Raw genomic sequence first — 14,562 nt, 5'->3', positions numbered from 1 at the left:
TTCAAATCTCTTTTCAGGATGTCTTCTTTTAAGGGCTCTACTGGTGAGGTCAGCCATACCCAAGGACAATCCTCCTTTCAATGAACTCAAAGTCAACTTAATCACGTCTGCAAAATCCCTTTATCTTTACCATATAAATAACTTAATGACAGGAGTGAAATACCAGCATATTCACAAGTCCTGCCTATGCTCAGTAGGAGATTGTACACAACATGTGCATGGGGGAAGGAATCACAGGCCATCTTAGAATTCTGATCACTTGAGTACACTTTCTGACTAGCTTTTTAAAAAATTGATTTATTGGGGCGCCTGGGTGGCTCAGTCGGTTAACCGTCCGACTTCGGCTCAGGTCATGATCTCACAGTCCGTGAGTTTGAGCCCCGCATCGGACTCTGTGCTGACAGCTCAGAGCCTGGAGCCTGTTTCAGATTCTGTGTCTCCATCTTTCTCTCTCCTCCACTGCTCATGCTGTCTCTCTCTTCTCAAAAATAAATAAATAAATAAATAAACGTTAAAAAATTTTTTAAAAAATAAAAATTGATTTATTTAATTTTTTTATTAAAAAATTTTAAAAGTTTATTTATTTATTTTTGAGAGAGGGAGAGAAAGAGAGCATGAGCTGAGGAGGGGCAGAGAGAGAAGGAAACACAGAATCTAAAGAAGACTCCAGGCTCTGAGCTGTCAGCACAGAGCCTGACTTGGGGCTGGAACTCACAAACCGCGAGATCATGACCTGAGCTGAAGTCAGATGCTCAACCACTGGGCCACCCAGCCGCCCCTAAATTTATTTTTAATTGCAGTAAAATACACGTAAAATATATCTTTTAACCATTTTTAAGTGTGCAGATAATCTAGGGGCCTTAAGAACATTCATATAAGAACTCCGCATTCTCCTCTCACCCCAGACCCTGGCACCCACCACCACTATCACCACCCCAGTTTCTTATGCATTTGCATTCCCAAATGCAATGATGGCAGGAACAAAATCAGGAAAAACTAAAAATTTCCCATCTCACTTCTAAGGCTTGCGATTTTATCAGAACCTAGTTTCATGTGCAACTCAAATTAAAGATGCTTCTGGGCTTGTTCTTTGAAAATAGAACCCCTCACCCCCACTGGGCTGGGGCTGTAAACTTTGGTCCCTTTGCTGGGCAGAATGGAAAGGAAGAGAGGAGTTGAATGGTAGAAATAGGACATACTCCCTGATCCTGAACTTCCCACAACCCCAAACATGGCACGCGTTAAAATCAAAACTTCTCACCAAGTCAGCAATATGGTACATTTTCTTCGATTTGGAAAAGGAACTGAGTCCAGACCAAATGAGGAACCCCATGCTGCTTTTGTGTCTCAATTTCCCAACTAACTAATGGGGTTTGCAAAGTCAACTTTTTTTTTTAGTCACATGTTCCCTGTATAGACAGAAGTAACATACTAGAATAATCTCAAATGGTTTTCATACTGTGAGAATTATGAGAGTCAGTTTTTTTTTTTTTCTGAAGCTCCCCTACTCATAAATCTGTCAATATTTAATAAGGTAACAAACATGACTTTGAGTCTAAGGTTTCTAATTGAAGCAGTGGGTCATGGGTAAAAACCTGCTTTTTATGTCCCACGAGTCTTCCGCACACCTGTGTCCAAAACGTAGGGGAATTTTGCTCCCTTCATTAGGTTTGGATGTTATATTTTGTACACTGTAGATTTCCACAGCCTTGTTCACAAGGCATAATTATTTCCAGACAAGATGCTGGCTCAGATGACTGCCTCACTCCTAATGTGGCTTTTGAGTTTCGCAAGCAGCAAACTCAGAGCTTTCCTCTCACTGCGCCTTCTGTGCATCCTGGTAACGTGGCAGAGAGAAATCAGAACTACACAAGAGGTCATAATTCTAAGCTATGATAAAATGTTTCCAGAACAAAATAACTTGTTGTTCAAATTCCAAACCCACATGGGTAGAAACTATAATTTTCTGTGTGGATGGCAACTGTCTTCTAGAAACAGAGTAAGAGTGGTTATGCCAGTGGCTTCCGCTTTTGAAATATTCCTGTGTCCGGACGCAGTGATAGAACATTCAGAGGCCCATTCATGTGGGAAGTCCTGCAGGTGAGTGTGCAACCCAGCAAAGAGCATGCAGCTGTGAGTCTGGACAAAGTGAGGCACTCCAATAGCATGTTTTCGTTGCAAACCTGGGAAGAGAAGTTAAGTGGAGTGCCCACACCCTCGATGGGAACCGTCAATGGGAAGCCGTGCTGTCTCTGCCGAGCGACCACAGAAATGTGTTGAGTATCGCAGAACTTGTGTTTACATTGGTTTCCCTCAGGGACTTGGATTTGAATAGCAAAACAAAGACACATTCAAGAAACTTCTTGCTTTAAAAAAATAGTGTTCATTTACATTGCCACATCACTATTTTTTATGTACTTTAATGGGCAAGAATTACTCCATAAAGTAGAAAATTACAACTACCACCTCCTAAAGATTCCTTTGCAGCTATTTCTACCTCCTCCAGAGGGAAAGAAATTCCAGTTCCATGATGTCACTGGATGTCTGAGGATGCAGCTATTCAAATGTGCACATGTTCTGTTTGTACAGTTTCCTCTTGTGTATCCCAAAGGCATACGAGATGAACGAGCCATGGCAACATTCAGCAAGCTGTGTCTGATCCAGAACTCTCCTTACACACACATACACACACACACACACACACACACACACACACACACACACGGTTATTTATGCAGCTCTGACCCTGCCTGGCTGCCCTCCACTGTCTAGCTTTAAGCCTCATGTTTGTCCCAGGGCTTCCTCTTGGCTCCCCTACCCCCTGTTTGACAAAGTGTTCCAGCCTCCTTGCTGTAATGTGCAGAAGTGCCCAGGTTCCTTCTTACCCTCCTGCCTGCATTTCCTTTCACTGTTTCTTTCTGAGGTTCCCAGCTTTGACCTTCTCCTCTCAAAAGTGTCAAGGAGCTTGGTCTCAGGGAGGCTCACCCTCACCCATCCTCGACTGGTTCCTCTCTTCACACTTGATTGAAGAACGCTGTCGGCAGCCCTTGGCCCCGAGCTCTCTGCATCACTGATCCTAGACGTGGTGGATGGATTTGTCTCTGAGCTGGAGGCTCCATTTAGCTATGTCCTCGCCCTTCCTCCCCCACATATCCAAATAGTCTCCAAGCCTTGCCACTCTGCATCTCTCCAGGTCGTTCTGATTCACTTCCTCCTTTGTCTTCTGCGCAAGCCCATGTCTCTCCACTGGCCTGACTTCAAAACTGATCTGGGTCAGACAAAGCCTTGCAGAGACAGGAAATCTGATCCACCATCATTTAAATAGCTATATATTAGAGCTGTGGCAGATTTGTAGACTATGAAGAGAATTTAAAATAGAATTAAGCCAGGAGTGCCTGGGTAGCTCAGTCGGTTAAGTGTCAGACTCTTGATTTGGGCTCAGGTCATGATCTCACGGTTTGTGAGATCGAGCCCTGTGTCTGGCTCTGTGCTAACAGCTCAAAGCCTTCTTGGGATTCATTCTCTCTCTCTCTCTCTCTCTCTCTCTCTCTCTCTCTCTCCCCCCGCCCCTCCCCCACTTGCATTATCTCTCAAAATAAACTGTAAAATAGAATAAATGAAATAAAATAGAATTTAGCCAGAAATAGCATTGTGAAATCCAGTCATGTGGTACAGACATCTGGTAACATGCAACTGAGTGTAGGGGGCCAGACTGTTTACCCAGCTATCTGCAAGACATTGATATAGCAAGTGTGGAACCAGGCTCAGGTTGGCATCAGGACAAATCATCTTGACCTCTAGCTCACACTTCCTACCTAATATCCCTGCACATGATAAAACCTCAGCCAGCTGGAAGGAGTCCCCTAAAATTCACTGAAGAATTCAATCCCAAGTTTATTTGGAATGATATAATTGTTTCCTCAGGGGACACATGAATTTTAATGCTGAAAAGATACAGAAATAAGTGTAAACATGAGAAAGGTAAATCAAATGTATTTTTAATATATTGAAGTTAAGAAATCATCTGTGGATATTTGGTATTTTTCTTATATGTTAAGTTTAAGAAGATTCTGTGTGCTGGAGTGCCAGGTCAAACTTGTAATTCTGATTTAAAATGTGCAAAGTGAAGTAAGTCAGTAGAGAAAGACAGATATCATATAATTTCACTCATATGTGGAATTTGAGAAACAACAGATAAACATAGGGGAACGGAAGGAAAAATAAGATAAAAACAGAGAGGGAGACAACCATATGAGACTCGTAAATACAGAGAACAAACTGAGGATTGCTGGAAGGGAGGTTTGTGGGGGGGATGAGCTAAATGGGTGATGGGCATTAAGCAGGGCACTTTTCAGGAGGAGCACTGGGTGTTATATGTAAGAGATGAATCACTAGGTTCTACTCCTGAAGCCAAGACTACACTGTATGTTAACTAGAAAATTTTTTTAAAAACCCAAACTTAAAAAAAATTTAAATAAAATAAAAGGTGCAGTTAAATAGTTGACTAGGTTATGATTTTATGTTGACACTTTAAGAGAATGTAAAACTCATCCTGTGTCCAAATTGTGTTCGTTATCTTTCTAAGAATAATTACTTAAGTGTTTGGGAAGATTTGTTTGTCAATCAGACAATTAAGGAAGTCAAATGATCACAAATGCTGTTTAAGATATTATTTGGTTTTTGTTAATAGAACCAAGGATTAGTCAAAGGCCCCCTTTAAAAAGTTGTTGAATGTTACAGGATTCATTATTTAAAAATAAGATTTTGAGGTTGAATAACATGTACAAATGTCATTGTGTTACTGCCATTGTGTTAAACAACATTTAAAATATTCACCAATATTTATTATAAGAGTATTTCTTACGGAACACTTTGGCAAGCATCACATTTTCTTCCACTGAAAAAATCATTTCAGCTATTAATGATGAGCACATGTTCACAAGAGCTTTGCATGACCCACCCCCTCCCACTCTCAGGCCCCTGTTCACATGTCACCTGAGTCCCCTGTTTAGAGCTATAATCCACCCCTCCAATCCTGCTTTCCCCATTTCCCTGCTTTCTTTTTCTCCAAAACCCTAGTCACCATTTTATAGAATATCTATTGCTATCACTCATTTCTTCACTCATGTTCCCCCACTAGAATGTAAACAAAAACAGAGATTTTGGTCCATTGTGCCTGTATCTGTGTTCCTAAATCTAGAACCATTCCTGGCACCTAGAAATAACAGGGGATGTAAGGGAAAGAGGGGGCCTGAAGGCAGTATAGGTTTTTATTCCAGTTCTGAGACTTACCTGTTTTGTGGCCTTGTCCAAATCACTTGGCATTCCTGAATCTTCATTTCCTTCTTCCTACAGTGAGCAGGCAATCCATCTGCTGGCCGCTTCATGGGATTGCTAAAGGATTAAGTGAAATGTAAGGGTACATTTAGTGTAAGGCAGTGAGGAAAAATGACAGATTGTTATCATTAGTTGGTGACTTTTGGAAAAGTTGCCTATATGTACACTGTTTTGAATGTTTTCAGATTGGGAATTATTCTCACTGCAGGCTTCACATGGAATAAGATTGCTGTCAAGTCTGACATCTGCCTCCGGCACCACAAAAGCATGCCCTGAGGCACAACGGAAGGAAGGATAGCCCAAATTTTCTCAAAACTGGTGAAACTGGGGGTTCACCCAAAGATTCTAGAGCTCTATCAAGGTCAGAGTAGCAACTGTCAAATTTTTCTCATTGTTATATGAAATGCCTGGACAGTGTTCTCTTGATGAGGGGGCAGGGGGGAGTTGAAAATTGTATGAAAGGAAGAAGCTTGATGATGTACACTATCTCTGATAATAAAACAATTCTATAAGCACACCTCTTATATCCAAAGGGATGGCATAACAGTTTAAGAGATAGTAAAAGGGTTTTCCTCATTGTTTATGTTGGGTTGTTTGGTCTGCATTAAAAAAAATTTTTTTTTAATGTTTATTTATTTTTGAGAGAGAGAGAGAGAGAGCATGTGCGCACAAGCGAGGGAGGTGCAGAAAGAGAGAGACACACACAGAATCTAAAGCAGGCTCCAGGCCCCCAGCTATCAGCACAGAGCCCAACGCAGGGTCCGAACCCATGAACCATGAGATCTTGACCTGTGCTGAAGTCAGATGCTCAACCAACTGGGCCATCCAGGAGTCCCTCAGTCCGCATCTTTAAAAATGCATGATGTTCAAAGAGCAAAGATCTTTCTCTTGTAAATTGACACTCTTGAGCAGAAAAAAAACAGGCATGTTTCCAGTAGCCAGGTCAGTGTGAGGGGGTCATCTTGGCAGCACTAAAGGGTAATGAGAGTAGTCCCACCAGCTGAGAACACAGCTTCCAATAAAAGCTTGTTACTCTAACCAGTCACCCTTGTCATTACCCACAAACATCTGTGCTTAAGCTACCTGAGGGTCCAGGCTCTGTATGTGGTGCAACAGCCTTGTGCTCTCTGAGGGCACACCAGACTTCAGTATCACCTGTGGCTACCTGTATGACCAGGTTGCCTGAGAAATAAAACACGAGAGTGCCGAAAAAGTTATAGAGCAGGTGATAAGATGGTGCATGAAGCCAGATATGAGAAACATAAGTCATCATCCTAATTGTTCTGCAGCAATTTAAAAAATGACAAGTTTCTCATTGATAGGAACTAAGAAAAGAGATGAGCGCCATCTTGTGGGGAGACCCACAGGTACTTCTGGTCTCGTGCCCACCCTTGCCAACTCTTCCCAACGGAACCATCTGCCAAACTCACCCAATCTTCACCATCTTCTGCCTCAAAGGCATTGGGAACATGTATATGACAACATTCTTTCAACTTTTTCAAAATAACAATAATTTAAAAGCTAATAACTCTAATCCCCCTGCTGAGGTCTACCAGATGCTGTGTACCTGATCACTCTCCAAGAAGGTTGCACTATGATGCCTCTATCTTCCCTCAGATGCCTTTCTCCTCACTTTGTTGGGGTTCCCAGTTGGGAGGAAGAGAGTGACAGTCCTTTTGCTCATGCAGTCCCTCTCCCACTTCATGGTCACACCATTTGGTTTCATGCACACCACTTGGTTTCATGCATGTATCTTATACTAAATACAACATAGGCACTGGAGATACTCAAATGAACAGGGATAGCCTTTGCTCTGAGACACTATATTTCAAGAAGTCAGGCAAACACATCTATGTGATAAGTGCTATGATTGTGCGCAAAAAGCAATAAGTACGAAAGAGTTGGAGAAAGAAGAAAAGAGGCTGTGGCTACTGTCGATGCTCCCAGTGTCCACCTCACTTGATGACCCTCTCCAGACTCCTCAGACTTCCAGCTGGAGCTGCAGCTTTCATCATGTTGACAAAGCCTGTCCTCTGGGGACTTCTGCCCTCCCTGGCTAGGCTGGCCTGGGTGTGGACACGTTGCTTTTCCTCTTAGTTCATCCAAGGCAAGGTTGGAATTTTCCAGTAGAAATGTTTACTAGGCAACTAAAGGAGAAAACAAAAGCAAAAAAAAACAAAAACAAAAACAAAAAACATGAAACAGCTTGCTGAGAGAAGGTGCCTTTTACCAACGTGGCAGGCACCTAAACTTTAGTGTAGACTAGTTTGGGGAGACCAGCTTCTCAGCACATAAGCCCCTTTGGCTCCTTCCCCTCACAGGGGTGTCCAGGGGTTTGAGGCAAGGCTGAGGTGGATTGGCGTCTGAGCCTGCTGAAATCTGCGGTACCTTCCAGAACCTGCTTCCTAAACTCTGCTCTTGGATGAGCTCATGGCCAGGGGATACCAAAGCATAGAGAGCTTAGTGACTTAGTGTGTCTAAAGTCACATGGCTGGTCATTGGCAGAGGGAAGCTCAGTCCCAGGCTAGCAGCTCCAGACCCTGGATTCCTTTTGTTTTGTTTTGTTTTAACTTTTTTTTAAGTTACTTTTTGAGAGACAGTGTGAGTAGGGGAAAGGCAGAGAGAGAGAGAGAGAGGAAGAGAGAAAATCCCAAGCAGGCTTCATAGGGTCAGCACAGAGACCAATGCAGGGATCTTACTCATGAAACTGTGAGATCATGACCTGAGCAGAAACAGAGTTGGACGCTTAACCAACTGAGCCACCCGGGCACCCCCAGGCTCTGGACCCTTAATCATGATTCTTTCTGTTAACCAGAGTCAAGTAATTTTTTCCAACCCCCAGGCAACACTCAAAATCAGTACGTTCCCGGGGTACAATTTTTGAACATCAAGATTCCAAGGCCCCAAATTTTAACCAATGGTAGAACCCGCAGTGTTCTACCTCACATCCTCAGCCAGTTGTACTCACTTAACCATGGGGACCCTGCCTCCTTCCAGAGCATAGGGACAAATGATCTCTAACAGGCTCTAGGGCCCATCGTCATCCAGATTTCCTGCCAAAGTCTTGTCTGCACATCTTGAAATGTTTCTTGTACAAACTTGCTTACATCACTTATTTTTAAATTAAAAAACCTAGTTATTTTGAAGAGGAAGTGCTTGAGTTTTCTTCTTGGCATACTTTGTTCCATAGCCCACATGAAAGCCAAGACTCTGTGTTTGATTATCTTATCTCTGGGCCCTACTAGAGTTTTCTGTATAGTTGCAAAGTCTGTAGGCCTATAAATATGACCTTCACCCGTTCTCTTTGCATATTTTATCTAAAAAGAAAATTATAATAGCAATTGACTGCTTACCACTTTATGAAACTTATTAGGCAGTACTTATAATGCCTAATTGTACGCCTTTAGTTACAGTTGTAACATCTTCTATCACAATTCTCACCCAACCGAGGGAATAAAAGCCAATTTTACCAAGTTAACATGAAAATGATAAAAATTTGTTTTTACCTCATTCTACAATCTTCAGCTGGAAATGGAGTGTGTCAAATTATTTTAGTCAGCTGTGGCTTCCTCCTTCCTCGTTGCAGAGAACTAAATACGCCTGCTTAGTTAGGTCCATTGTTTTGTGAAATCACATCTATTTTCTCCGACTATTATTGATGTGAAGCGTGAATATAGCATGCTGCCTGCTGGGCTGGAAATACACCACAGAGCCAATCCCATACTTCATTTATGATCTATTATTCCCCATTATTCCTGCAGAGTTTCTGATTGCATTCTTATTAATCGTTCTAATTTGCCCTTCATTGTGCCGACCACTTGCCATTCAGTGCTGGGCCTCTCCTCAGCTGGTTTCCAGTATTTAGTAACGTATGCCTAGATGCGGCTTCCCTCAGACAGGCATAGCACAAGAAAACTCAGCATCTGTTGTGCTGCTGAAGAGCACATAGCAGCGCCTCATGTGCCTGTATCCTAGGTGGCCCACAGTTAGGTCCCTTTTCTTATAACCATTACTCATTCCCTCTTCATGCAACTATTTATTGAGCACCCCTGGATGCCAGGACTATGCCAGGTGCTTTGATAATAGGCCTGCCCACACTCACAGCCTGGGGAAGATGGAGGGCCAACAAAGCCACTGACCACAGCAAGCAGTACTAGGGCCCACATGCCCCTCCTCCTGTGATCCTCTCGGGTCCCTGTACTGGCTAGGTGCAGGTAATAGAAACCCACTCTCAACAGAGCAATAGCAGGGAAAACATCCTCTCTTAAAACAAGAAGCCAGGAGGGGCACCTGGGTGGCTCCGTCGGTGAAGCATCTGACTCTTGGTTTCAGCTCAGATCATGATCTCATGGTTCATCAGTTCAAGCCCTGCATCGGGTTCTTTGCTGACCGTGCAGAGCCTACTTAGGATTCTTTCTTCCTCTCTCTCTGCCCCTCCCCTGCTCACTCTCTATCCCTCTCTCTCTCAAAATAAATAAATTAAGGGGCATCTAGTTACCACAGTTAAGCGTCCGACTTCAACTCAGGTCATGATCTCACAGTTTGTGTGTTTGAGCCCCACATTGGGCTCCTTGCTGTCAGCACAGAGTTTGCTTCAGATCTTCTGTTCCCCTCTCTCTCTGTCCTCCCCTGCTTTTGCTCATGTTCTCTCTCTCTCAAAAATACATAAAAAACATTTAAATAAATAAATTAACATTAAAAAAAGCCAGGAAGTCAAGGGGAGCCTGGGTGGTTCAGTCAGTTGGGCATCCGACTTCGGCTCAGGTCATGATTTCACAGCTCGTGAGTTCGAGCCCCATGTTGGGCTCTGTTCTGACAGCTCAGAGCCTGGAGCCTGCCTCGGATTCTGTGTCTGCCTCTCTCTCTCTCTCTCTCTCTGCCCCTCCTCCACTCATTCTCTGTCTCTCTCTGTCTCAAAAATAAATAAACATTAAAAAAATTAAAAAAAAAAAAACAGGAAGTCAGGAGACGGGGTTCCATATACAAAAGTGTAAGAGGGTTAGCCAAAACTTGGGTCATTTCAATCTTCCTGCCCTACCACCTTGGCGTGCTAGCTTCCTCCTGGGGCTGACTATGCCCCTGTGCTCACAAGGTGCCTGTAGCACTCTCAAGTGATGTTTCTGCTCACCACTCTTTCCCAGAAAGAGGAAAGGAGCTTTCTCTTCCTCTTGTCTCTTGTTGAGAGTGAAGAAATCATTCCTGAAAGCCCCCCACCAAATTATCCCTTGGGTCTTATTGGACAAAATTACCTCATCCCATGTTTGTGTTTAAACCAGTCACCGGCCAAGGTACGTGAGGTCCCTCTGATTGTCTCAGACCCATCAGGACCTTGGGGTGATGAAGGTGCCAATCCTCCCTATATGCATGGCTGCATGGAGAGGTGGAATGCCTAAACAAAATTAACGTTCTGTTAGGAAGCAGAAAGAGAGAGATAGTGGCTGTTGAGTAGACTACTATGGTCACTTTCTTTCAAATTTGAGTAATGATCAACTTCTAAATAAAAAAAAGATTCTAACTGGATATGGACTTTGATATTTTTATTAGAATGTTCCTTGTATAGTCCTATAGCTATGAAACTAAAGTCAGTTTATACATTCAGTACAAACAAACAAAACCAATGAAGTTAATTGTCAAAATTAATTTAAGGTGACAGGCAAATGACTTTTTAATTAAAAAAAATTTTTTTAATGTTTACCATTTTTAAGAGAGAGACAGAGAGCAAGCAGGGGAGGGGCAGAGAGAGAAGGAGACACAGAATTGGAAGCAGGCTCCAGGCTCTGAGCTGTCAGCACAGATCCTGTCACGGGGCTTGAACCCACAGATCACGAGATCATGACCTGAGCTGGAGTCAGCCACTTAACCGACTGAGCCACCTAGGCGCCCCAGCAAATGACATTTTTTAATATTTACTTTTTTGAGAGAGAGTGACAGAGTGTGAGTTGGGAGGGGCAGAGAGACAGAGACAGAATCTAAGGCAGGTTCTAGGCTCCAAGCTGTCAGCACAGAGCCTGACATGGGGCTCAAACTCATGAAGGGCAAGATCATGACCTGAGCTGAAGTCAGACACTTAACTGAATGAGCCACCCAGGCACCCCCAAATGACTTTGTTTTACTGAAACCAATAGCTACTCCCAACATGAATAAGCTGCTACAGCAACTGCTACAGAAGTATGTGTCATATGATAACCCACTCCTCTCCTGCTGTTCTTCACTTGCACCCCCGTGGAGCTTTGTTCATCCTTGAAACTGATGCCACTTAGCTTGCAGTTGGCATGAACGAGGTTACATCTGTCCCTTTCCCATGAGCCTGTGACTGTGTAGTGTAGTGTTCCTCGAGACTCACAGTTTACATTTTAAGAAACACTGGCTTAGAATGCTCTGTACCTAACATCCCACCTGTGATCCGAAATGCTGGTGGTAAAGATAGGGAAAGAGTAAAAAGAAGGAAAAATTCAGAAGAGAGAATTACACATCGTAATCAGAAAATACAGGAAAACTGTAATGAATTTTTTTCACCAAGCCCCTACAGACAACCCCATATGACCTTAGGTGACCCACAGGTGTGACACAGACTATCATTTCCTGCATGTGCCGTGATGTGGAAAAGCACTGCTCAGGAGGCTCCTGCTTATGTGCTTTAGGAGAAAAGATGTTCATAGAAGCATTATTTATAATAGCAAAGAAGTAGAAACCATTCAAATTTTAATTGGTTGAATGAATTGTGATATATTCACATAATGAAAAATTATACAGCAGTGAGAATTAATGAACCACAGCTATATCCCCCAAATACAGATAACATCTACACAGCCACACATAACTTCCATTGCTTTACAAATGGAAGGCATCGTTAATGCTGTATCTCTGAGGCTGCCACTCTTTGATGATGTGACTATTTGGGCATCAGTAGGAACAAAAGCAATGATGCACTATAGCACATCTCTATGTTCAAATCTCTGTTCTTTCCCACCCTCAGAAACAGCAGCAACAACAACTACACCAACTGACTGGCTGGAAGATACCAGGAAACCAACTTAATATTTTGAAAACCAGTAAGTAAGGGGAAAGCATGAAGCACTTATCTGGCCTTTCCTACATGAACTACATCTAAGACAATCAAATAGTTGATGAGGAAAAGTTTCTCTTGTAGAAGCATTCCAGCAAACAAAACGAAGGAAAACATGATTTAAAAATCAGAAAAATCACCATCCTGCAATCTATAATGACATAAGCTAGGCATGAATAACCAAGCATTCTGTGGTTCCCAGTTGAGGTACACAACACCATCTGTGAAGTATTCTTGACCAAAAAACCAAAACCAAAACCAAAAGAACCCAGGACCTATCAGAAAGCCAGAAGACAGAGAGACATGCTAAAGACACCACATGTATGCAATTAGCAAAATCCAAGTCCTACTGAATAAATAATTTGATTTCTTCAATACGTATATTCCAAAAGGGCCAGGAAAGAAAAGGAGCGATTACAGATTACAAGAGATGTAAGAGGCACATCAACTAATTGGAACAATTTAAACTTCTTTGGATCCTGACTTGAAAAAAAAATGTATGAGACAGCAAAATTTTAAAAATCAATGTGTATTTGGTGATATTAAGTAATTGTTAATTTTTTTAGGTATGATATTGATATTATGGTTTTGTTTTAAGAGTTTTACTATTTTAGGGGGACCTGGGTAGTTCAGTCGATTAAACATCTGACTTTGGCTCAGGTCATGATCTCATGGCTTGTGGGTTCAAGCCCTGCATCGGGCTCTGCACAGACAGCTCACAGCCTGGAGCCCGCTTCAGATTCTGTGTCTCCCTCTCTGTGCCTGCCCCTCCCCCACTTGTGTTCTCTTTCTTTAAAAACAAAATAAAAATAAACTCATAAAAATAAAATTTAAGGAGTTTTACTATTTTAGAGAGTAATACTGAAATATTTATAGACAAAATAATGTCTGAGATTTGCTTCAAAATATTCCAGAGGGGTGTCTAGATGAAAAGATATTGGGCAGGAGTTGATATTCATTAAGATGGCTACTGGATCATGGGGATCTCTTATACTATACTGTTTTTCTTCTTAGTATTTATGAAAATTTTATGAAATTTTCCATAGTAAAGCTTATCTCCTAAAATTTTTTTAACTCTAGGATAATTAGTGTATATATTCCACTCAGCAAATATTTTATTATTTACTGCAAACCTGTACCAGGGATGGCGGTAAGACTAGTTTGGTTTCTGTTTCCAATCCTGAGTCAGTGATTTGCTGAGTCAATGATTTGCTAGAGTACATGTAGTAAGCGTCCACAAAATAAGCAAACTTCAATTCAATACTCTGCTAAGGATGAAAGATGTTTCAGAAGTGATTTTTGACCACAAGTATCTTAGCATCCAGTTTTTAGGCAAGAGACCACAGGTATGCGTACATGTTAAGTGGTATCCACCTGCAAAACATTAGTGGTTTTATGCAATACCACTTAGGGGCCATTTCTGTGACTTGGGGATGACACACACTCTTGTCACAAGAAGCTCGAGGTCAAATGCGCCATCTTCCCTGTCATATTTTCTAACAGTTAATTCTGATAGCAGGCTTATTTTAGGCTAAACTTCATTGCAGATTGAATAGCAAATTATTAGTTCAGCTGGGATGTTGGAATACACATCTTGTTCCCATGGTATGCATCACTAGTTTTTCCCCTGCTCTCCGTGTCTCTTTCAGGGGTCAGCAGACGTGAAATGGACACAGACAACTCACAGGAAGGAGTCAGCAGACAGTGAGAGGCACTTTCACCAATTACGGTTGTGCCAGCATCAGACCAGCTGGGAATGGCGTCTTTGCTGTAAAATGGTGTGCCCAATGCTAAATGATTCTTTCAAGTCCCACATCTGCTTCACCTTGTTTTATAGGAAGAACATGTAAATAAGAGCTAAAGTTGTCCCCACAGGAGAAAAGCAGGCAGTGGAAATACACCATTGAAGAGTCCTCAAAAGTAATTTAAATAGAAATTCTGTGTCCTGAATAACTTTTCTCCCCTTAAACACTCACTGTACTTCTCCATACTGGGTAATTAGTACTTGGAGTGGCATTTAACCCAACTAAGAAGCGTCAGACCCCCATGGCTGCCACTTTAGAGGGAAGGCTGCTGTACAGGGATCCACTTCTGTACTGGGTCTTGGGGTCATTGGTAGGACCAAATTATGAGGCCTTGATAGTCCTTTCTCTCCACCC

Source organism: Panthera onca, chromosome B2 (genome assembly GCF_046562875.1).
Source record: "Panthera onca isolate mPanOnc1 chromosome B2, mPanOnc1 haplotype 2, whole genome shotgun sequence".
NCBI lineage: Eukaryota > Metazoa > Chordata > Mammalia > Carnivora > Felidae > Panthera > Panthera onca.
Note: the sequence above shows the minus strand (reverse complement) of the source record.